This window comes from Phodopus roborovskii, unplaced genomic scaffold (assembly GCF_943737965.1).
Source record: "Phodopus roborovskii unplaced genomic scaffold, PHOROB, whole genome shotgun sequence".
NCBI classification, from domain to species: Eukaryota; Metazoa; Chordata; class Mammalia; order Rodentia; family Cricetidae; genus Phodopus; species Phodopus roborovskii.
In genome coordinates this window covers 15,373,356-15,396,122 of record NW_026126433.1, presented here as the reverse complement: position 1 = coordinate 15,396,122, position 22,767 = coordinate 15,373,356, and the positions used below count along the sequence as shown (strand labels likewise).

The following is a 22,767-nucleotide window of genomic DNA, read 5'->3' as shown; positions in this document are numbered from 1 at the left end:
ACTTTCGTACTGCCACTCATTTACCTTAGTCTTTAAGATGTTGATGCTAGAGAAATAGCTCAGGGTAAGAGTTCTTGCTGCTCTTCCAGAGGACCCAAGTTTGGTTCTATTAGATGGCTTAGAACTGACTGTACTTCCAGCCCCAGAAAACACACACACACACACACACACACACACACACACACACACACACAGAGCTGTGTACAGTCTGCTTGAGATTAAAACATTACATCCCCAATGCAAGTTCCTTAAGCAGTGAGGTCAACAACAAAATAGCAGTTTCAAGAATTCCCTTAAACTGACCAGATTCACTGTGCTCTTTCCGTGCTAGTGTAAACAAGAAAAGCTGAGAATCTTTTTCAGAGATGTGAAAGAAGACTCTGAGAGGAAAAAGGCTGCAAAACAGACTCCTAGACCAGCTGCCTCAAAGATAGAAGCCAGGAGAGCTAACTGGAAGAGGTTTACACCAACTGAGGTACCTGGAGAGGACACTCTCCACCTGGTTGTCTTCTGGCTGTGCAGTGTGCTCCAGGTCACCCTCACAAAAGGGTGGGCTTTGGTCATGCTGATGTCTTTTCTGCTTCTGTAAGTGACCCCAATAAAACTTACTGGTTCACCAAGTTGGACTTTGGTGGTATCTGTACTTTGGGCTGTTGTGGGTTTCCTACCTGGGGTGAGTAGATGAGTGTTTCATCTCCCAAAGAAAAGTTCTGATACACAGAGAGAGTTTTTAAAAAATTAAAAAAATGCTGAAGCCACATTTGGGTTTCAGATGGGTTCCTGTATCTAGAAACCAGAGCAGCCAGAGTCCAGGCTCACCTGACTCCCTTTAGAAACCAGAGCAGCCAGTCATGGCTGTGGTGGTGCACATCTTTAATCCCAGCACTTGGGAGTGGATGGAGTTTGGGGCTAGCCTGGTCTACAGAGTGAGTGCCAGGAGAGGCTCCTAAGCTACACAGAGAAACCCCATCTCGAAAAACCAAACCAAACAAAACAAAGAAACAACAATTTAAAAAAAAAAAAAGAAAAAAGAAAAACCACCACTACCAAAACCAAAAAGCCCAGAGCAGCCAAGATAACTCCCTTTAGCAGGTAGGCTAAAATGGAGCATCTAAAGTAATGCTAGGACTCTATTGACTGTGTGTGTGTGTGTGTGTGTGTGTGTGTGTGCACGCGCCCAGGTACATGCGCCATGTGAGAGCATGAGGTCAGAGTACAACCTTCAGTTTTTTCCTTTTTCCTTAGTTTTGGGTCAGGGTATCATTATGCAGCCTTGGCTGGCTTGTAGCTTACCATATAGACCAGGTTGGCCTCAAACCCCACCTCTGCTTCCCAAGTGCTGGAGTGCACCCTCCAGGGGCTCATTTTTGCTGAGCAGACCTTCAGGTCAGCCATCAGAGAAGCTTCCTACCTCCTATCCTGCCACTGCAGCATAGGAACTAACCTGAACTTAGGTCATCAGGTGGAGTATCAGCCTGATGAGCAATCTCAAAGGACCAGGTAATATTTAATAATGGTAAGATAACCTCTTGGCTCATAGGAGGGTAGGCAGGAGGATTGGAAAACCTTTGAGGCTAGGCTGAGGCACAGGAAAATCCTCCTCAGAAATAGAAACAACAACAAAAACCAAACCATAAAAACAAAACCCCAACTCCTAACCAACACCACCAACAATAAAGGTTGAAGAGCACTCACTGGAGCAAGTTTAAGGTACAGGCCTCCAATTTTGATTTCTGTCATGGCAGTTAAATAAAGCAGTGTCTGTCCTAAACAAATTCACAGGTTCTCTTCACTCTCAATGCTCAGTGCACACAGAACCATGGCAGGAAGCAACTTGGTACAGGGTCTAAGAACTGGAGGGAACCAGGGCTGTCTTTGGAAGAGATGTCTCAACAGAGGGTTAGGAATCACCAGCTTGGAACCTACTGTAAAGACTGGGGTGTACATCTTTATCCACTGAAAGCGTGGTGTCCTTTTCTTGTAGAGGTTGTGGAAGTCAAGGGCGGGAATCCCCTCTCATCTACCCAACCCTTGAAGTAGTTTAGAGGCTCACTGAGTGGTTCAGAAAAAAGACCCTTGGTTGTAGTGAGATACACTTTATTTCCTAAAATGAGGTTTATGTTGAGCAGACATGCATGCCACTGGACAGGTCTTAAACAAATATGCCAAATGGGAAGATAATAAATTCTCTGGGCAGTGGAAGGATTGAGCCAGACTTCACCTTTGGCAGGCCACTGGAGGGTAAAACTAGCTTCCTCTGAACACCCAGCAGTGTTTTGGAAATCGTTATCTAAGTTCCCATCAGGTGACATTGTTTAATCTAACATTCCCTCTTTCACATGTGAAGATAGCTCCAAGGATACTCAGGCTTTGAACTTTCAGGTAGCTAGGGTATTTCCAACCCCACAGGCTTCTTTCTGCGGCTTTTCTGCTCTCTTTCAGCACGACCACCCTCAAAACAGACTTCTGCCCACACGAAGGCGGGCCACGAGGGGAAGGACACTGACCTTGACTGAAAAAAAAAAAAAATCTAGTCACTGAAAGGACTGAGTTTACAGCCGTCAAAGTTACTTCAAACGATACTTTGTTTGAAAATTTGTTTGAGACTAAAGGAAGACCAGTGCTTGACAAGAACATGTATCCGCGCACACACCCACCCACCCACCCAAATATTTAGGTGACTTGAAACCAGAACCTCTCACCTAAGAAGGTTGCAAAATATTATTTTTAAACATATAGTAACTACAAAGCAGAGTTTCAAGTCATATTTTAGAATTAAAAGGAAGGCTGTTTGTTACGCTCCAGGATTCTGAAAAGTTCAGGAAGGGCAAAGCCGTATTTAAAAATTTTTCCTTAAAAAACGAAACACAAGCACTCTACCAATCATTGTGACATTATTGGGCAGCCGAAGCATACTTCACAAACCGCCTACACGTGCCACACGCATGCAGAAAGTAGGAGGTAAACTCCCGTGGATACCAGAGCCCGGTGCATACTTAGGCTATGGTTTTATTTTTGCGCAATGTGAACTGATCGACCAAACCTTCACAACAGATCCAGAAGACGACAAGTCGCACATTTGGGCACACATACTTCAATTACAGCTTTGCATTAGCACCAAACCCCTCTCTCCGAGTGAGCGCCTCCCCCATGCGCGGTGCTGGGATCCCATCCTGCAACTCGCTCCCTGCAGATGAAGCACCTTTCCAGGTACACTTCCGAGCAGGCGTGTGTTTACACGCAACGGAGTGTGCGAAGCTCTCCACGCGATGTTCATCCAGAGCCTGTGCCGCGTTCCCTCACCGGCCCCCTGCCTCCAGGAATCGGGAGGTCGTGGCTCTCAGAGCTGCCCGGGGCGAAGGGACGCGAGCGCCATCCAATCCGCGGGACAGCCCGGGCTGCGAGCTCTGGAACAAATGCGCTCCGGGAGCCCAACCCCCGGCGCTGCCGGCGAGCGAGGGAGGGTGGGCGGAGGGAAAGCAGAGCAAGTGAGGAAGCGGAGAGAGGAGCCGCAAGCCGGCCGCCACCCCCACCGCTTCGCTGCCTCCGTTGGGGCCCCGCCCCGCCCCGCCGGCGCGTCCCTTCCCCCCAGCGCTCCTCCCCTAACCTCCCTCCTTCTCGAGGTTCCCCTCCCCCCTCCCAGGCTCGGGCTCCCTTCCCCCTCGCCTACTCCTCCAGGCTCCCTTCCCCCTCCACGTTCTCTTTTCTCCACCCCTTCTCCAGGCTCCCCTCCCCCTCCCTCCCCCTCCCTTCCTCCTCCAGGTTCCCCTCCTCCCAGGCTCCCCTCCCCCTCCGGGGTCCTCCTCACTTCCTCCCCTCCCCCTCCCGACGCCCTTTCCCCTCCCCCCTCTCCGTCCCCTCCCCCTCTTCGCTCCCTCCTCCCTCCCCGCGCGCCGGGCGCAGGCCGCTCGGGTTTGTTTTGCTGGGCGGCCGCCGCCGCGGGCCCGGAGCTCATTTGTGCCTGGCTGGTCCCCGCGCTCCCCGGTGCCGAGCCGGAGCCGTTGGCCGCTCGCGCGCTTGGCTCTCTCCCTTAGTAACAGCTCCCCTCCTGCTTCGGTGCTGTGCCCTGCCCCCGCGCCCCTCCCCCGCCGGACCCGCCGCCCGGCTGTCAGCGCCAGCACCCCAGGGCGCCTCGGGGTGCCCACGGCGGCCAGGAGGGGAGCGCCGCGCGTCCGGGAGGGGAAAGCGTCGCCAAGCAGGTGAGCGCGGGCCCGGGGCGGCGGGCGCTGCGAACTTGGCCTGGGCGCGGGGGAGGGGCGGCCGCGCTCACGTGCTGCCCCCCCTCCCCGGTCGGGGTGGCCGGGCTGCGGGAGGCGCTCGCCTTGGCGAGCGGGCTTGGGGGCGCCGGGTGGATGCGGGGCCGCAACCGCTGGAAGCTCGCTTAGCCGGGGAGCGGGCTGGGCTTGGGATGGGCGCCCGTCCGCGCTGGGGCGCGCTGGCTGCAGTCACCCGGTCGCGTTCCCCTCTGGGCCGCGCCGCGCGGAGACCCCGGGCGGCGGCGGGGACTGCGGGCGGCTGTTGGGGCGCGGGCGGGGGAGGGGCGCGGCCCGGTCTCGCTCACTCGGGACGCGCGTGTGAGCACCTTGTGTCCTCCCCAGAAGGAGGCCCTGGCCTCAGTCTCAGTAAAGTTGGGTCAGAAGTGTATACAGTTGGCAAACTTATTGCCAGCTTCCTGGTAAGTTTCGGGGTGGCACACAAGTCACATTATCTTCTGACAGTGTAGAGGCCAGGTTGTGAGTGTTTGCTGGGTGACTTCCTCTTTGCAACCGATGTCTTTTTTTTTTTTTTTTGGAACAGGGCAGACTTTCATTTAAGTGTAATTATTCCATGTTGAAAGGCAGCTCGAGGCGAGCCATGCATGTTTTAGAGTGTTCGGTAATTTTGGAAGTTCTCAGTTTGGATTAAATTTAGGTTATGAAAATGGTCTGTTCCGTATAACATTTGGGTTGGGTGGCTTTTAAGAAACTCTCTTTGTTGGGTTACCAAACACCGAAAATAATTTGGTGATCACACAGAAGTGTTGGAACGTAGCTAAACATGACTTTTCCTCAGGCTGGAGATTTCTTAAAACCTTGAACTTCACAGGACCCAGGGTGAAGGTTTTTCCTACCTGTGTCATTTACAGTTAGTTAGGGAAGTTTACTGTTGGCTTTTTTGTTTCCCATATAGACCTTAAGCTGGTCTAAACATGTTAATAAAATTATGGTGGATGAAATGATGTGTTATTTTTAGTTTGAATCTTGAGACTAAATGGTGCCCCATCAATGTAAAGTCTTTCCTCCTCTCCCCAAATCACTTGGTCCTAGCATCTGATTTAACTTAGTTAAAATGACTTGCAATAAGTATCTCGATGGCCCGTTGAAGGTACTGTGTGAGTTTGGGGTTTCCCAGTGTGATTCATGCTCAGTTTTTGTTAAATAAGAGCCATGCTTATTGGAGTACTTCAGTAATCCCGACTTGCTGGGACTGTATGTTCTCAACACTTTAATAAGTTTATAGTCTGGTGAAGTAGGGCATCTTTGTCTGCACAAAAACATTGTGTATCAATTGGATTGAATCGTGGGAGTTAATGGCAAGCTTCCCAAATTATCACTGAGAGTTCTAGAAACAGTTGGCATTTACCTATGGGGGAGGGGTGGCAGTACAAAAAAACGTGCCTGGAAGGAGTTAGGCAGGCAGGCCCTGTATGCAGCTTTTAAGTTGAGGCTTCTCTGCTGCTTTAGTATATTTCTGTCTTTGTTTTGTGTCCTGCAAGGCATGAGTCTGTAATCATAAACATTAAACACTCTTTCACTTTCCCTCTTTCCTGTAGTTTAATCAATAGAGTCAGATCTCTAGTATTTAGGAGCAACACTAGCTTGTGGGGAAAGAAAACAGTATGTATAAATAGTTAAGCCACTTAATTAACTCCTTACTGACTTCAGAGTTCTTGCACCTTCACCGTCTGTTGTTTGAAGCACACTTGTAACCTATACATGTTGTTAGCATAGGAGATGGAGTAGTTTCTTAATTTGGATGTGTTTTGGGGGCAATATTGGGATTGAGCCTAAAGAAAGTGCTCTGCCACTGAGCTATGGCCCAGCCTTGAGATTATATTTTGTGTTGACTTTTGTTGAACAATCATTGAACACTTTACCTTTGTATATATGCCCAAGTAAGTAACCCTTTGATACTTGGAGTCTATCTAGTTAAGAGTTTTGCAAGATTGATTATCATAATACCTGTGTGTCAAGACAATAAGAAAGAAGTGCTTCCTGGGAATTGGGTGAGCAGAAAGGGTAGCTCCTGCTTTATGAGCATGGAGTTTTCTGATAGGAAGGGTGTGCCGAGTGGACCTTTGGAGCTTCAGCCTGTTGAGTAGATGTGCTAGGTCACTTGTGATAAAGTCTAACTACAGTGTGGTCATAGGCTGTGTACAAATAAGTTCCCCACATAATTGTTCTTATGATGGAGCCTTACTGTGGAGATTGAACACATTTAGATGAAGTTGCAACAATTTGTTAGGTTTGTTACCTATATAAAAACAAACAGAGAGAAATGCATCGGAACTCAGGGGAAAGATGAAAGAAACCTTGGCACTGGTTAGGACTGTTTTTCTGGTACATGTAGATTTGATTCATTTTCAGAAATAACATTTAGAGTATACATCCCTGAAATGGGAAGAGGAAGGCAGTGAGCAGCAGACACTTACATTTTGTCCTTGGTCCTTCCTTCCTCTGTGGCTGGCTGTGTAGCAAGGCCCATGGAACTGCCACCAACAGAAACTGGAGAGCTGATGCTCAGGAGGTTTCATTACCCAACTGTCTTTGGTGTCATAGTTGTAAAGAGTACAAATAATTGCCCTTTTACCAGGGAGTCTGAGCCACCTGCAGGAGGTGTGAGGTGCAGCCTGTCATTTAGTGTGATCCCCTGTGGTCAGTCTGTAGTGTTGCCTTTCTCTGATGGAGAGATTCTGATTAGGCCCTGAAGAGGGGCTGCACTCAGGTCCTCCTGGCCCTTCCTCCATTGTCTTTCTAGTTGACCACATATGACACATTCCTTGCTGCTTTGCCAGACATGGCTTTTCCGATTTCCTGATGACAGACTTTGTGTTTCTGATTGGGACTGTAGCTCTCAGGTACCTCTGTCAGGTGATGGCATGGTGGATGAAAGTCCAGGAGTCCTGCCATTGAACTGTCTGCTTAGATGTAGTGTCTTGTTAGTGGCTTTTTTTCCTAATGTTAAAGGTAGCCTCTCCAAATACTGGTGCAGAAAGAGAAAATTAAGAATGGAAAGCAAGGAAGAGTGTGACCAGCTGTCTTTTGAAGTGTGCATTTCTAAAAACTTGTGAAAGAAAGGCCCTAGATGTATTGTAGTGCAGCTGTCTGAGCAATTGGTTGTCTGTCCCTTAAAGACCCATGACCTTGAGGTAGTATTAGTACTGTCACATATGTTTCCCTGTTGTATCATAGTTGAGACAATGGAGTTGGTATATGTGTAGTGCTCAGGACAGTGTTTGACTTGCCAAGCATTGCCTGAGTGTCAAGACATGCCTTTGATTGTGAGGTGGTTTCTTCTTTGTGTTACATTTTCATTTTGCATAATATCACATAAAGCCCTCAGCAGGTCTATTTCCTGAGTTTCTGGGCAATATTCTTGAAATAAACTTAGCAATATTTATTCTCAAAGTTGTGATTGAGGCTTGCTCATGAAGAATTAGACTGCATTGTCAGTACTTCCTGGGCCTGTCTCATTCCCTTGTTTGGTGTAGTTATAGATAGAGGTGGGATTCCCTTACATTGGTGGTTGTCTCCACTGGAATCATTGTTAAGTTTTGTAGTTTTTGAGTCCAGTAGAACTTGTGGTTTTTCTTACAGGTGGGTATGTTTTCTACCCTCAAGTCTTGACCATTTTTGAGTCTACACTCCTTGTTTTCAACTGGGAAGAAGCTTTCCTTAGGAAACTTGGTCAGGTCTCAGTCCCATAATTGTTTTCTTTTTACAACTTCCTACGCAGCACTAGTGCTGTTTTTCATGTGTCTGTCAGGACTAGACTGGTGCTTTGACAAGTTCTTGTGACAATTTGAGCAGCTGACACCCTCGATTTAATTGAGGAGCCGAGGCTCAGGTAGTGAGGGGGCAGGAATAGTGACTTGGGCACAGTGTGTGTAAGGTCAGTGTCTTCAGGCATCTAGGCTACAGGAAGTTCAGGAATGTGGGAGTGTTGTAGGTTTGGTCTTTACATTAATGTTTTTGTTTTCTGAACAGATTTCTTCTCTTATCTAATGTAACCATTTCTACTGGTTTTCATCACTTAGGTCCCCCTGGAAAACCCAAAGTGATGGCCTCTTGCCAACTGGACACAGTTCATGGGCTTCAGCCTGGTGTTCGGGACTCTTTTCTACCTGTCCCACTTTCCATGTCCTCTCTTCCATTTGGACTCTAGCTGGCTTCTCAGCTCCTCCAGCTGCTGTGTTTGTTACTGCTTTGGTTTTCCTCATGCCCTTCCCTCTCTTTGGGTGTTATCTTTTTTGTTTTTTGTCTAGTTTAATCCCCACATTTCGAGACGTGTTCTTCTCTGATTTCATTGCATTTAAAGCATGTGACAGTCCCCTTCCCTCTCTCTTGCTTTGTTTGTGGGGGAAAGGTCCTGTTGTGCCTCTGAGGGGAGAGTCATGTAAGAATGGGTTGTTTGTGCAAGGCACGTTAAACTTGTATTGATGGGCCAGTCTTTCTGACTTGTAAGAGTATTACAGACACTGGGTATTGCTGCAGTTTTAATGCTGCTGGAGTGGGTGAGGAGAAAAAAATTGGCCATTCTTAGTGATTAGTGAAAGTGGGTAGTTTGTCCTTTAACTGGAACACTAGCTGCAGTATTAAGGAAAAAGTGACTCCAGTTAGGAAGTGTGTTACCGTCTCCACTACATCCAGGTGTACACACTGAGTGCTTCTTGTCCAAAATGCCTGGGACACAATGAAGTGTTTTGGATTTTTTTCCTTCTGATTTTAGCATGCACATCGTGGGATCTTTGGGATTCAAGTCTGAATCTGAAGGTCATTTTTGTTTCATGTGCACCTGTAACATAATCTAAAATGATTTCATATTTAGTGTTGCCTGCTTTTGCCATTACTTCATGAAACTTATCTAAAAATGGCGTGGAGTTTGGGTCTGGTTAGGAATTCTTGGATTTTTTTTTGGAGTATTTCAGATTGTGGGCTTTCTGATTAGAGATGTTCAACCTGTGTGTTTGCCAGGTATGATGGTTTAGATTTCAGAATTGGTATATGTTGAGACAGGCTCTCATGTAGCCCAGGCTACCTTTGAACTGAGTGTAGCTGAGGCTGGTCTTAATCTAATGCTTTTCCCACTCTTCAGTGTTGCTGTTCAAGGTGTGCTATTCCAGTTGTCGGTTCCTTAAGGTGTAAAGGACTACTTTCTAGATGTCCCTTATGTTCATTTCTTTTCTAGTTCCCCTGTTTTTTGATTTTCGAGACAAGGTTCCTCTGTGTATCCTTGGCTGCTTTGTAGACAAGGCTGTCCTCAAACTCAAAGAGATCCAGTTGCTTGTGTGTGACCACCTCCTTGCTTTGTTTGTGTTTTTGGAAAGGCTCTCACTGTGAATGTATCCTAGAATGGCCAGGAACTTGTAGCAGTTCTACCTGAGTGCCACTCCCACACCCCACTGGACCTGATACCTTTCTCTGGGTCTTTTAACTCAGGCTGGCTTTCCTCAGTAATACATCTAAATACAATTGTGATTTTTGTCCTTGCTTTGGTTATAACACTCTGATGAACACTGGAGCTTGATTTGAGCCATCACTTTTAACATATTAACATTCAGCATAGGTCTGTGTATTCAGTGTAAGTGGGTTTAATCTACCAGAAGAACATTGTTTTAGCCATCTCCCATCCAAAGGTTTTTATGGCAAGATGGTGCTGTATTCATTCCAATGCACCAGGGTAATTGACTCTTAAGGCAAGTAATTTGATGTTATGTCCTTTCAAAATGTTTAATTTAGAGTTTAAAAGTGTGTGCTTTCCAGCATGATTTTGAGTTGAACAAAATGAGACTGTAGCTCCAAATGAACACAGGGCATGCCCTGGAGCCGGGAGTGCTCAGGTCAAGGAAGAAACTGCAAAGACCATGCTTAAGGGGCAGAGGAGGAAGGATGGGTGATGAATGGGCACCAGCCAGTTGAGCTGTTGATTCTGCCTCTTGTGTATAGCCTCCTCCTCCCTGAGTTTCCTAGGAGAGAACTTGGTAATCACGTCTGAGATCATTTCAGCATCTTAATAGAGTATTTTCTTCCTGTGGTTTAGAGACAGGGTATTACTGCATAGTGCTATTTGATTTTGACCTCCCAACCTTCCAGTCTTGTCCTTCCAACTACTTGGATTGCATGTGTGTCCACCAGGTCTGGCTCTAGTAATTATGTGAAATTGTATTCTGAGTGTTCAAACTTGACCTCCTCCAACTATGCCCATGGTTTCATGTGACCCAGGCTGACTTTGAACTCTGATCCTTCTGCCTGTCTCCAAAATAATGGATTATAGGATGTGACACCATGCTTGGCTCTTTAAGTTTTAAGTAAATAACTTTTAGTTAGTATATAGTGTGATGGATGGTTTTACTTTTTAGGATTTAGCTGTTAATCTTCAGTATTTTGTTCTTTGGTCCTCCCCCCCCCCCGTGTGTGTGTGTGTGTGTGTGTGTGTGTGTGTGTGTGTGTTTTCTGTGTAGTTCCAGGGTAGCCTCTATCTGGATGTCTAGCTGAGGGTGATCTAGAACTTCTAAGTTGGTCTCCACCTTCTAAGTGGTAGGATTACAAGAGGATACCAAATGCTCTGTTTATGCAATGCTGGGATGGACCCCAGGGCCTCATGATTGCTAGACTAGCATTTGGATTTTCTTTTTTTGTTCTGGGGTCAAAGGTATTAGTGGTTTTTTTCTTTTTCCTCAGTGTTCTAAAAGGTAGAGTGTTGTGAAGAGATAATCATTGAGAGGTTTACAGAGTTTTTGTGCTTTTGTTGTTACTCAGTGTTTGCTTGAACTGTGGCAACATTTTAACATGGCTCCAGTGCTAAACCAACACATTTATTTTGGTTTTTAATTAGAACTGTTAACTATTTTTGACATGTATGGTGTGTGTGCTCCCACAGCTACTGCGTGCCTGGGGAGATTGATGTCTGGGAGTTGGTTTTCTCCTTCCACCCTGGTGCTTCTGCCTGTTGCATTCAGGTCTCAGGCCTGGTGGCAAATGCCTGTTTGCCCATGAGGTATCTTGCCAGCCTTTTTAAAATTTATTTATTTATTTTTTCACAGTGCTGGGGATTGAACTCAACAGATGATTACACCCCCCCCCCAACAAAACAAACAAAACAACCCCAAACAAAACCTGTGATTACAGTGGGGAAAGCATTTAGCCTCTGTAAATTTAGTTACTGGGGGTGGAGCACATGCTATGTATGATACACAGTGTGGAGGTCAGAGGACAACCATGTGGATCTTGGGGATCAAATTCAGATCTTGAGGCTTGAGCCATCCTTCCAGCTCTTAGGTTGGCTCTTAGGTTGATCTTTTAGGTTGAGCTGAGTGTAATGGCATACCTTTAATTCCAGTGAGGGAGGCAGAGGCATGTGGATCTTTAAGTTCAAAGTCAGCCTGATCTACAAAGCCAGTGAGACTTTGTCCCAAAAATAAAAATAAAAAGAAGAAAAAAAAAAAGAGGAAATTTTAATCTTTTAATTTGGATAGTCAGAAGAGGGAAGACCCATACATGTACCTCATGCCTACAATTTGAACATTCAGGAGGCGTAAACAGGAGGATTATCAGTTCAGGGCATTCCTGGGGTGTATGATGAGTCCTTACCTCAAAACAAGCGACCCTTTAAGGTGACAGAACTACTACTATTTTCTCTCTTTTTTCCGCTGTTCTGAAAGTGCTGGGGCCATTTATTTCTAACCACACTTCATATTTATTCCTCAGACTCACTGACAGAATTAGAGTGTTGTATGATGAAATGTGTTAGAATTTTTTTGTTGAGTTTTGTTTTGTTTTCTTGTTTTGGAAACAGCCTTATATACAGCTCTGGCTAACCTGAAATTTGTTTTGTTGACCAGGCTGGCCTTGAACTCACAGAAATCCATTTGTCTTTGCTTCATAGATGTGGAGATTAGAGGCCTGTGTCATTACACTGTATGTTGGTATTTATTGTACCTAGGTCATCAGGTCATTGATGAATCTATGATTTTTGAGTCCTGTTTAAAGTCGATAATTAGAAATAAAAAGTTCTAGTTGTTCAGAAAGACCTAAGTAATTTATTTCAAAGGCACTCCTTTATCAGGGTTGGGGATCAGGTGAAAGCAGGTTTTCTAGGCTGATAGTTAACTTCGGTGTTAAGATAACCTCTGGTTTGGTAGGAATTAAGTTATTGTGTGGATTCTGGGTGGATCATACTGTGACATGGGAATTGTATTGACAATATGGAAACATTAGATTCCTATTCTGATTTTGGTTGCAATTGGTATAACTTAAAATTGTGTCACTTGTATTTATCCATTGGTAATTTAGGTTACTAATTCAGGGACTTGCCTTCTAGTTATTTGTGTACCTCATTTTCAGCTTTAGCTGGAGCCATTGCATGCCCTGTTTTCTTGCTAAAGTCTGCTATACTGATGAGCTGTCAGTCTTCCTGTGGCAGTGCCCTCTCTGGTAGCAACTGGAGATGGCTAGGGTCTGTCTGAACTGGCAGCAGATTTTTTCTCTGTGAAGATCTGGTTCCAGGCAGTGCTGGCTTGATCCCTGTCACTCCTACTTATCTGTGGATGTTTTTGTGTGATCATGTGATGATTACAGCTGGTTTTCACAACTGAAAGTAGAATTCTTTTGGTTGTGAGGACTGAAATAAGAATGTATGTAAAGTTGTTAGTGTGTGGACAAAGAAGAGTTACTCAGTTACTGCTAGTGGCTGCCTCCTGGCCTTTAGAAATTAAAAATCTTTTTTTTTGAAAAATTTTGTGTTTGTGTGCTGAGCACAGTGTCCTCTGAAGTCAGGGAATGGTGTTGGGACCTTGGAGCTGTAGTCACATGTGGTTGTAGCCACCTAATGTGGGCACTGACCGTTGAACTCTGGTCTGTAAACCATCCTTCCAGCCTGCTGGCCTTTGAGGATCAGCAGAAGCTGTAACATTCAGTGACTGTTCATTTTTGTTTATGGCTCACTTTAGAGTAAGATTGGGCTGTGTAGAGTTTTTCTGTGTTTGAAATATGTAGGCTATTTTGTTGATTACTTGACTATTTATTTATTGAGGTGGGTTCTCATGTGGCTCATGTTGGCTTATACATTGTTATGCGGTGGAGATTTACCTTGAACACTTGGTATTCTTTCCCAAGTGCTGAGAATATAGGGTGTGATGCCCCAAATAATTGAGTTTAGTAACACAGATGTTTTAAGAAGAAGATTGCTACCTTAGGAGCTGCACAGCTTTCTCCATTCATTTCCAGGGTATATGTTAATTTTGTGAAAACTAGTGTGACTGATAATCATTGAAACCTGGATAAAACAACATGGTCTATGCATATGTGCAGAAGTAACTTGAGTATGCACATCACTGGTAACTGGTGCTGTAATCGTTTTCTGTACTTCTCTTGTTTCTTTAAAAGCCTTCTTCTCTGTCTGTCTCTCTATCTTTGTGTGTGTGTGTGTGTGTGTGTATGTGTGTATGTGTGTATGTGTGTATGTGTGTGTATTAGAGAGAGAGAGCCAGCTCCACTGAGTGCATTTTGAGGTGAGAGGACAACTTTGTGGAGTTGGTTTCTTCAGTTTTTTCATGATTTCCAGGGATGGACTTAGGTATGGCAAGCACCTTTATCTACTGAGCTATCTTGCCAGCCTTTGTTTGTCTCCTTAAAAAAAATGTTGCTTGAGATAACTCTGTAGTCTAGGTTGGTCTTGAATTCAAGACAGTCTTCCCAGGTATTGGATTGTGGGTGTGGTCATCAAGTCTGTTTTTTTGTTCCCAGTTAAGAACATTTCTTTATTTTTATTTTATCGTTTTAAATAAAATGTTGCTGCGGGTCTTGCTCTGTAGCTGGGCTGGAACCCAGTAGCCTTTATTTTAGGCTCTTCAGCTGTTGGGACTACAGGTGTATAGTATCTTAATGTCTTACTTAACATTCTTTAAACTGACTAGGGAGATGGTGCAGTCAAGAAAATGTTTGCTATGCAAGCATGAGTGATCTGAGTTTGGATCTCTCAAGCATACATAAAAAGCTAGGTATTGAGGCGGAAGCTGGTCACGTCTGCCTGGCCTTCTCCATACTGTCCTTGTTTAGTGCGAACACTCTACTCTGTCTTTTAAAATGATAGCGAGCTGCCAGGGAAGATACCCAGTGTTGGCCTCTTCCCCTCAGGCATGTGCTTGCCTGTGTACACAGGACATTTATTGCCCACTTCCCCAGAAAAAAAGAACATTTTTCCCATCTTTGAAATCTACTTTATTTCATCATAGTATTTTACATTATATTTTGCTTGCAACCCCCCCTCCAATTTTTCCACCTAATCTTCTGAATCTAACCCTTTACCCCCCCCCCTGCCCCAGATTCATATTCTCTCTCTTTTTAAATTAATTTTTAAAAACTACCCAGTCCAATTTCTGCTGCCCATATACACATTGTTATGGGGTAATCCATTGGAACATGATTGACTTACCCTTAAATAAAACTTTTCTTTTTCTCTCCCTCCCAGAAGCCATCAATTGTCATTATCAACTTAGGTATGGGTGGGGCCTAATGAGCCCCTCTCCCTTCTATACTGGAATGTTGACTGGCATTGATAATTATACTGGTATTAAGCAACAACAGTTGCTGAGACTTTATGAGGGCATTGGTCCTGTCATGTTTAGAAGACACTGTTTAACTCAGTCCTCAGGAACCTCTGGGTCTAAAAGTCTTTCCCTACCCACTCTTCCTTGATGTTCCCTGAACCTTGGGAACTCATGTGTGGCTGATTACTCCACAGAGTCTGTCTGAGTTTTGACCCCTTGTGCATTAACTGCCATCCACTGCACAAAGAAGCTTGTCTGATGAGGACTGAGAGGCACACTAATATGTGGGTGCAGGTATGTCTAGAGGTGATTTGTTATTACGGCCATTTAGCACCATAATGGTAGTAATATCACCCCTGGGATTTAGAACTCTGAAGTCATGGATTCTTGGCCAAACTTAGAGGGCTAGGCAAAAGTTTCTTCCTGTGGAATTGGCCTTGAATCTAATAAAAAAGAAAAGAAAAGAAAAAAAAAAGCTGTTGGCTACCCCTGAAACATAATGGGTCACTATTGGCCTCGTGGGCCCATCTTAACCAGGCTAGTTATTACTACAGCTCACAGAGTTCACAACTGGGTAAGACGGTTGGTGACTTCTCTTCCCCATTAGCCTTTAAAACAACTGTCAGGACTATGTAAGTAAGCCTGCAGGGAGAAAGCTTTCCAGTCATACCAGCTCATTTCTTCCTGACTTGTGACCATTCTTTATAAAACTATAAATTGATTGTAATATTTGACAATTATTAAATACATTGAACGTTGGAACTGTGGATTTAAAGTAATATAGAAATACAATTTTTTATGAGTTTAGAATCAGTATTGAGAATAGGAAGAAAGTTGACATTCTGCATGATCGGTCATGGACAAATCATGGTCACATTTATTGTGTCATGTCCTTGACTTATGTAGCCCAGGCTAGCCCTGAGCTCCTGATCTCCCTACCTCAGCCTCCTGAGTACTGGCATCATAGGTGAGCCACCATGCTTGGCTTTCTCTGAAAGTCCTATCTTGGGAGTCACTTGTTTCTAGAACAGATACCTTGATGTAGTTGTTTACTCTTAGCTAGGTGATCCCTTCCCAAGGACACTTGTTTTACCCATTTTTCAACTCTGATGAAGTACAGGCACACTGCAGACTCTGCTCATACTGAATTGGGGAGGCCTTCCAAGTCCCTTGAGGGTTTCCTGGTCCCTGAAGAACCTTGTCTCTTTGAAGGTCATATAGACCTAGATAAAAGATTGGTCTAGCTGAATGAGTCCTTGCTGCTTGGATGCATGGTGTTCAAAGTATAAGATCATTAGTCTGCTTGTGTGTCCTGCTTTGCAGGTTGGGCCACCTGTCTTTTCTTTTTTGCTTGGGAGCAACTTAAGATATACTGTCAGAGCAGGGACTATTCCCAAATCCAGGGTAAAAGAAACAAAGACTATCAGTTACAAAAGATTATCAGTTACAGTTTACAGCTGATCGAGTCATTATCTGGTCTTCTCAACTGGTTCCTGGCTCCCCGTTCTTTGTAATCTGGTTCTCTTAGTCCTTTCTTCCGTTTGAGTCCTTACATAATGCTGCTATAGCTTTGCTTTTTGTGTCTGGTTTTATGAGAGCTCTCGTTCCACCATAGACACTCTGGTGGCCTGTGTGCTTGTAGGGCTGTGCATTATACAAGTAATTATGTCTCCTGCTGGCTCTCTAGTCACTTACTGTGTCAAGGAAGGAGCTGTTATTTCTTCCTGTGTCTGCTGTTGAATGTTGACTGTTGGCAGTGTTGCATCTTCATTTCATAATTATAAGCGCAGCCAGATGGTTAGAGGAGAAAAGAGAGGGTCAGAGTTGGGAGAAACAGAAGGAGCTCCCATGGTGATGAGCTGGCCACATCCTTAGCTACTGATGCACACTTCCTAGATAATCCAAAACCTTGAATACTGGAGTTATATAGAGTGGGGTGGGGTGGGGTAAGAAGTTGTAGTTAATTGAATCTTCAGGATCTGGAATCTTCAAATCTGTTATCAGAAGGGAGCTAGCTTCTTGATCATTTCAGCCTAATTGGTTGTGCATTTGAGAAGACAGGGCTTCTAGTTTACAAATGAACTAAAGTGATTGCCATAAATAACACTTCATTAATGTTTGAAATGGTATTGCAATGAGAAGTCTGTGCAATGAGAAACACTTGCTCTTCTGTTTCTTGGTGTGGCAGTCAGGAGGGAGTTGGTCCTGCAGGTAGTCTCCTGTCCCTACAAGTAAGCAGTGTGAGCCCTTGTAACTAGACTCTGCTTGTTTATGGATGTGCTTTTGAGTTCACTCCTTGTCAGTCTGTTTCTTTCTCTGCATTTGGGTCAGCTCCTGTGCAGAGATATCCCTGTTTCATGCAGTTTCTTGTGTGTCCTTGCCAGATGACTCCAACATCCGGTGGATGGATACACTGGTAGGTTGTTAACCTTTGCTCTGATACAGAGCATAGAAATGATTTCTACAAGTTGAAAAATGGCTCCTTCCATTCTGAGACAATAGTTTACTATTGTCTTTGGACAGACATGATGTGAGCCACTTAGGGGGCTCAGTGGGTAAGGGTGTTTACCACCAAGATCCATAGCTTGAGTTCACTGAGAGAAAATGACTCCACCGTCTTGTTCTCTGATCTGGACATGTGCACTGTGGCACTCTTGTGCCCACATGCATTTGTGACATCATGTGTATACACAAATAACAAAAATATGGTATAACTTAATGACTTTGAGGATAGTGCGAAGAAAGCTGTTGAGTTTGGAATAAAGAAAAGTTTGGAAACACTTAATTCATCAACTTCTTTCCTTTATTTGCAAAATACCTCATATTTCTCATGGGTATAAGTAGAATGGACTATCAAAGACAAGCTCAAAAGAATGGTTCAGGGTGTGGAACCACTCTGCATCCTTCCCTCACCTACTCTTGTCTGAGCAGCAACAGCAGAGCTCATGAACCATAGCAACTCAGGAGGTTACTGAGTTTTTCCTTTTGGGGGAGTTTGGCCCTATTTTCAGGGTCTTTCCCCCCCCCCCATTTTCTTTTTTGATAGCAAGCCCCACACTATAATACTGGCTAGCCTCATACTTGCAGTTATGCTCCTGCCCCAGCCTCTGCCTTCTGCTGCTGGGATTACCCCAAGGGCTCCAGGTTCTCTTTTCTTACTGCATCAATGACCCTGATGTTGCAGTTTGCTCGTCTTGTTTTGCTGCAGATATTCTTTAATTCTTTTAGGTTTTTGTTTTTCTACCCGAACTTGCATATTTTTCTCATGAGAAATTAGCCACTAAAATTTTTATTAGTGTTTTAATTTGGTTTGTTAATTTTGGTAATGTTTTGCTATAAAGTTGTATGAGTTTTGAATGTTCTGTTTTTTCCGTATAAATCTGTTGTCTTCAGCATTGGACTTTGAATAAATTGACGTTATCCACCAGTTTTTGTTGTTTTTGAGCCACCATGTGGGTGCTGGGAATTGAACTCAGGACCTCTGGAAAAGCAGTCCGTGCTCTTAACCACTGAGCCATCTCTCCAGCCCCCTTGTGTTGTTTTTATAATATATAGCAGAAAACACTGTGTGCTATTGACAGGCACCATGGCGTTGTGCAGTCAGTCACCTTTCCTATGTTTCCTCAAAGGTCACATCTGTAATCTTAACAAGGCAGAGTCAGGAGGAAGATTTACATAGTGAGTACTGGATAGCCAGGGCTACATAGTGAAGTTTAGTCCACCAAAGGCAACCAATAAACAGAAAGGTTGTCCATACCTATAATCCTGACACTTTGGAGGTGGAAGCTTCAAATCTGTTACCAGAAGGGAGCCAAGGAGTTCATGGCTAGTTGTGGCTACAAAGCAAGTTCAGATCAGCCTGGGTCACATGAAACTATGGCTCAAAAGAAAAACAATGTTAATAAATGAAACCCAAAGTGGTTATTATTCAGTACTGAGTACTGCCTTCCCCTACCTGCACAAACCTTATTTCTCAGTGCCTTCCCCTCTGCTCCTGCCTGGCCAGCCCTAGCAGCTCCTTAGCTGCCTTCTTCATCTCAGGCTCTGTCCTGAGATTGGCATGTAACTGAAGTAACACCTACTCCATGTGCCCCTCTCTAGGTCCCTCATTTATGCTTCCATTTTGCCTTGACAAATGTATGTTGATTCCCCTCATCCTCTTTCTGCATAATTTAAACTTGATGACAATAGGGATGGGTTCTGTCTTCCTTGTGACTCTCCCCAGTACCTTGGAACAGGACCTGCAAGTGTTTAGTTAGTAGGAATGTTTGATAAACTGATGTTAAAATATTTGTGCTAAGATATTATTAGACTTTAATAAGTTACATTTCATTTTTCTCAGAAATAGGAGGTGTGCTAAATACCACCAGTTATATTGAAATGAGTTGAGGATATTTTGTAGTTTACTTTTAGCTACATTTACCTGTGATGTGGTGGTGTTTAACTCTGATATACTTCCTAAAATTGGTGGTGAGTCAGAACTCAGATGAACTGTGTTGAGGAATCCCAAAGCAAGCTGTTTGTTTGCTTCAAAAAGGAGCCTCATTGGCATGTGGAATACAGAGCTCTTACAGAATTACTCTCCTGTGGGAAGAGCAACAGGGCAGCTGGGCTATCTGAACAATCAAACCAGGCCTGTGTGCACATCAGGAATGCCTTGCTCATGGCAGCTTTGCTGTCTTTAGTTCTTCCTAGTAGTCTGGCCCTTCACCTACTGGAAGTATGACAGCATATGAGTAGTGTGGATGGGGAAGGGACTCTGCAGTTGTATCAGAATTGGTTGTGTCCATTCAATTGGGAACTGAAGTAGTAAGTAGCCATTTATAGCAGGAAGACTGGGCCTTTAGTTCATTCTTGATGTCACTTAAGATTGTCATTCACTAGGAAGTGACATGTGTCTTTTCACTTCTGCCACCCAGCTTTTTCAAATGAACTGTTTTTAAAATGAAAACCAAAGGTTCTCTTGATAGGAGCTGCACTTTCTCTAGTCTGTATAGGAAGTGCTGACAAGGACTGTCCTCAGAATGAGCTTTACAGTAGGGACTTGTGGGAGGGAAGGTGCTTAGGGTAAAGGCAGGGAGTTCTTTAATACAAATATTGGAGACATTGTAACAGCTGAGGAAGTAAATCTTTAAGATTTATTCTACTTATGTTACAATATGATATGTGTGTATTTCTGTGTGTGGGTTTGCCTGTTTGTGTGTACAGGTATTCATGGAAGCCAGAGGCCTTGGAGCTTCTTCTGGAACAGGAGTTATGCCACCTGGCGTGGGTGCTGGGAACCCAACTTGGTTCTTTTCTTTTTATTGTTCTTGTTTGTTCAAGACAGGGTTTCCCCATGTAGCCTGGCTGTCCTGGAACTCACTCTGTAAACCAGGCTGGCCTTGAACTCAGAGCTCCACCTGCTTCTGCTCCCAGAGTGGTGCCACTACCTCCCTGCTGTTCTTCTGTGTTTTTCAGTTGGGGTTTTACTCTGTATTATCCCATGGTGGCCTATACTTCAGTCTGTTGACCAGGCTAACCTCAAAGTTGGGGTGACCCACTTGCCACCTTCACCTTACTGCTGGAGATTGTCAGAGTGATCAGCCGCTGTGTCTGGCTGCTTCTCTTGAATTCCATTTGCTTCATCTTTAACATCTCTCATCTCAGTATTCTCAGCCCTTTTATTACATACATGACTAAACATGTTGATGAGATTATATGGAAGATGGTACTGAGACATTTTTCAGACACCTTGTTTAGAATTAGCCTCAAAGAAAAACTCCTAGCCAGCTGAAGAGAAACTTGTGTTAGTTAATTTCATATCCTCTTAAACTATAGAGACTAGTAAAAGGAATACTAACCAAACAAACTCGCTGTTAAGAATGATTTTTTTTCCTCTAAAGCATGTTGGTAGGATAGTTTTGAAAATCAAACCAGTGTTTAAGCATTAAGGTTTCACCTTGCTTTGTGTACACATTTTTGAACATTGTATTAAATATATATATTAAATAATTTGAGAAAATCCTGCATTTGTAATTTTTAAGCAAAATCACTTTATTGTAGGTATGTGTAATCTTTTTCATACTGGATGGCCCTTCTAATTAATTGATAGTCTCCATGTGTTAAAAGTATTTTGTAGTAGACAAATGTGAGTATGTGTGAATGGGAAAGGGGAGGAAAAGAGCACCTTGGTCTTTTTTTGGGCAAGTTTATGTGTTACACAGTTGTAAGGGGATAGGAGAAGGCTCAGGAGGCAGGTGAGCTTCTTCTCTGCCAGAGGGCATTTTCTGTGAGAGGGAACTGGGAAGGAGTGTTCTAAGCAAAACAGCCTTGTTTCAGCTAGGGAAGGGACACTGATTCTGCAGATTAAGGAAGTTGAGTTGGTACAGTATGTGGTAGGTGTGGAGAAGGACACATATTCTGGCTGTATTGTAACCTGTGTTCTTGTATCTACTGAAAGCATTGGGAACCTGCTAGCCTCCATCGTATATACTTCTGCACTCAGGCCAGTCATTAAACTCAGTAGGTCACAAAATAAAACAAGACAAGAATGTGGGAAAGGTACTTGTAAGGAAGAAGCTAGTGGGGGTGGGGTTAACAGGTAAGATGTCAAGAGAGGATGTGGGTTAAATAGTTGGAATATGCAATGGAAATTCAGGAAGCTATGGAGAAAGAGCTCATTGATGGCTGTGCTTTCTGGCTTGCACTATGTTTCCATTTTTGGGGAGCAGGAAAAGCAACACTGGTCCCATTGAGTAATTGGACAGAGACTAAGTAGGAAGGTTAGGACTGGGTGCTGGACAAGGAAGACCCCTTGCATTCATATGTCTTGATTAAGGGCCCTTAAACCCAGCACTAATTTGAAATCAGCCTTAGAGAGCTAGATTGAGCTAGGAACTGATTCTAGCTTACTTGTTGTTACTGAATTCTAGCTTAGTCACTTTAAAAGTTTTTTTTTTTTTTTTTTTTTTTAAGTTGGTGTTTCCTGATGGCCTTGAACTTGATATGTAGCTGAGGTTGGTATTGCTACCTTCACCTCCAAGTTCTGGGGGTACAGGCTTGCTACCGCACCCAGTTTATAAGTATTTTTTCTTTCAGAGCATGTCCATGAGACATACCTGCCTCCGAGCTTAGCTACAGCTGTAGTCCTTTCCTAAAGATTTTTTTTTCTTCAAATTATCTTCATACTTGATAATTATGCACGTTTGGTATTTATTTTATTTTGTGAGAGTTTTAGATTTGGAGTAAGAATAATTGTAATGGTAGGATGACTTTCCCTTGCACATTTAATCCCCCTTTCTTAATTGTTACTTGCCTTTCCTGTTTACCTACTGATGCTCCACGATCCCATGCTATATTTTCTGTCTCTTTAGACTCCTCCTGTCTTGGGATTTTTTCTTTTTAGTTTTCATTGTTTTGAAAAGCATTTGTTTGTCACATTTTCTTTGTTGGGTTGAGGCTATGGGTTCTTGGGGGAGCTTTTAAATGTGCCTATCTCATTTTGTCTCATCAAGGGTGTGAGGTTCATGTGGGTGTCTTGAGATGATGCTAAAATTGATCACTTGAGTCTGGTCCCATGTCCAGGTGTTGTAATTTTTGTTTGTGTTCTAATATGGGGGCTCAGCTTGTGGGAGCAACAGTGTTCTGCTTTCGTTAAGTCTCCAATCAGCTTCCAGCTTAAAAAACACCATAAATGTTTTAGGGAGATACAGATGCCTTTTCTCTCCATTCATCAGCAGGTCTTACCTGGGCAGTGTTTGTGGTGTTTTGTCCCTGTTCCTTCATGCAATGGTGGGATTTTTTTTTTCCCTCTATGAGATTGCTTTTGTTTATTTATGTATGTTTTAGTATGTCACCCATTGAGCCATGCCTGTGTGGTCCTGTGTATGTAGATTACTTTGTCTTTTTGGTTATAGATTTTTTGCTGTGATTATTTCCCAGGGTTGTTCCAGTGTTAGAGCCCCTTTAAGCCTGTAGAC

General features: G+C 43.9%; 1 protein-coding gene across 2 annotated transcripts in view; it reads left to right on the top strand.

Annotated features, from left to right (window-relative positions):
• The first annotated feature begins 3,899 nt into the window (after positions 1 to 3,899).
• The window catches only part of Tbl1xr1 (TBL1X/Y related 1), a 117,020-nt gene continuing 98,152 nt past the window's right edge, over positions 3,900 to 22,767 (top strand). Inside the window, exon 1 of one of the 2 annotated variants that reach the window (XM_051185917.1) lies at positions 3,900 to 4,199. The gene's annotated coding sequence lies outside the window, so the exon portion shown is untranslated. Of the gene's footprint in view, positions 4,200 to 4,572; positions 4,676 to 22,767 lie in introns of those variants that run through there. The other variant, XM_051185918.1, reaches the window with a different exon arrangement.